Genomic DNA, 2,676 nt, shown 5'->3' with positions numbered 1-2,676 from the left:
ACTCCCACAGGCATGTGGAAGTTCCTGGGGCCAGGGATCAAACCCCACACCATTCCAGTGACAATGCTTAATCCTTAATCTCTAGGCCACCAGGGAACTCCTCCTTGGTATTTATTGAAAAGAGTATGCATACTACCTTGTGGCAGGGAATTTTCTCTGTGGAATTCTTCTGGTTTTTCATGTATATCATGAACTACCTACTAAGAATTGAGAAAAGTCAAAGAAGGAAAAAAATGTAAATATAAATTGTAAAATTAGCCCATTTTCTCATGTACTGAATTTATTTTCATTTCAGCATTTTCTCATGTAGATTGAATTCTCTTGTTTTCTAATATTTTTGTTTAGCCTAGTACATTATTGTAATCCACTGATTTTTCTCCCTGTATTCCTTTCCACACCCTTTTCCTTAAAAAAAAATTTAACAAAATATATTTAAAGATCAGTATGAATTTTAAGTGCCAATGCAATGACTTATTAATTATATAATAATATCATTTGAATGCATATATTCAAAGTAGTTGTTTTACATTTATCAATTCAAATTACCAAACATTTGTGATTCTTCACTTTGTGCAAGGTGCTACGTTAGAAGTTGCAACACCACACCAGCCCTTTGGGGACCCCAGTGTAGTCACTATACTTCCTAAAATGCTGCATGAAGAAGGGTTTGGACTCTGTAGTCAGATAGACTTGAGCTCTTCTTAGATCTGCCACTTTCAGACTGTGATCTTGGGCAAAAGAGCTGATATTATTATTCGGGCTGATGAAGAAAAGTGCCACAATATGCAACATGTAGCCTGGAGGGAAGTGACTAATTCTGACTAGTGAGGAGGGATTTCAAAGTACTTGATAAAGAAATAAAGTTAGAGGAGTTCCCTGATGGCGTAGTGGTCAAGGATCTGGCATTGTCACTGCTGTGGCTCTGGTCACTGCTGTGGTGCATGTTCACAGGTTGGATCCCTGGCCCAGGAACTTCCCCATGCCTGTGGGAGTGGCAAGAAAGAAAAAGAGAGAGAGAAAATTAGAGGGGGATTCTGAAACATGGCTATGACTACAGAACATAGAACTGGGGCAGCGCCAGGAGAAAAACACTATTCCTTGGTCTGTAAATAAAATACCCAAAGTTTAAAAATTCTTATGTCTTACTATTTGACTTAAACATTTAAATAATATAAATGTTACTTTATGACTACATGTATATGTAAATGTGCCATTGTGGTGTTTATATTTTATGAAATATCCAAGGGAATATGCTGTGAAAATGTTATAACATTTGATGTAACCCCAATACATACATTCAAAAGCTCACTTTATATATCATTAGCCAAAAATGATGTTTAAAGTAAATGATTGAGGAATTGCACACATTAGTCCCACTTCTCTCCAGTAGATGCTTTTTACTAAACTTGTATTAAACCCTTGCATGGCCCTAAATCTGTTTTTCTGGCTGTTCTCACCTGGTTTTAACACTGTTTAAGCAGAAAGCGTCACAATATGACAAATAGCATAGATCCCAGGGAAATTCTTTTTCACCCTGGGACACACTGTCTAGAAATGTTGTTCATGAAGAAATGTGGTAATTTTTTCAAATGTTGCCTCATCTTGTTCCTTAAAATTAAAGATGTCAAGATAGTTGCTAATCAGAGGACTTGCGGATTTGAAAGCAAGGACAGCCTGTACTTGTCCCATCCAGCCCAGTGGTACACTTGGTGGGAGGAGGATGTGTGTGCATGCTCCAGAGATTGCTCAAAACAACCCACTGAAATACAGCTGGAATATAGGAGAAATTTTGTTTCCATATTTTTATTAAAAATTCTACTTGTATAAGTTTTGTTGTATGCATCATGTTAGTATAGTAGTATATGTATACAATTTGTAAACAAATATATCTACCTATGTTGGGGAGATATGCTCAATTTTTTTTTTATGGCCATACTCATGGCATATGGAAGCTCCTGGGCTAGGGATTGAATCTGAGCCACAGCTGCGACCTACGCCAATGGGCAAACCCATACCTCAGCAGCAACCCAAGCCACTGCAGTGGGATTCTTCACCTAGTGCACCATAGTGGGAACTCCATGCTCAATTATTTTTATTTTTTTATATATTTGTTTTAGTTAAACATTTTTCTTTTAACAAAAAATTTTTCTTCCTTTATAGCTGGTGTACAGTGTTCTGTCAATTTTCTACTGTACAGCAAGGTGACCCACTCACACATACATGTATACATTCTTTTTTCTGACATTATCATGCTCCATCATAAATGACTAGCTATAGTTCCCAGTGCGATACAACAGGATCTCATTGCTTATCCATTCCAAAGGCAAGAGTTTGCATCTCTTAACCCCAAATTCCCAGTCCATCACTCCCCCTCTTCCAGCAGCAACATGGATGGAACTAGATACTAAGTGAAGTCAGAAAGAGAAAGCAAAATACCATATGATACCACTTACATCTGGAATCTAATATACAGCACAAATGAACCTTTCCACGGAAAAGAAAATCATGGACATGGAATGCTCAATTACTCTTAAATGTTAGGGGTATGCAATTTAAAACTCTGGATGGGGGGGGGGTGGCAGTGAAACTATGCCCCCTTATATTCCAGATGCAGCATCAGATCCTAGAGAGCCTGGGTTGTTCTGTGGACTGTGGGCACCACGCCCGTGTTCTTGT

The sequence above is a fragment of the Phacochoerus africanus genome, chromosome 7 (genome assembly GCF_016906955.1).
Source record: "Phacochoerus africanus isolate WHEZ1 chromosome 7, ROS_Pafr_v1, whole genome shotgun sequence".
Classification (NCBI taxonomy): Eukaryota; Metazoa; Chordata; class Mammalia; order Artiodactyla; family Suidae; genus Phacochoerus; species Phacochoerus africanus.
The sequence above is the reverse complement of the archived record's forward strand: the minus strand, read 5'-3'. Positions refer to the sequence as shown.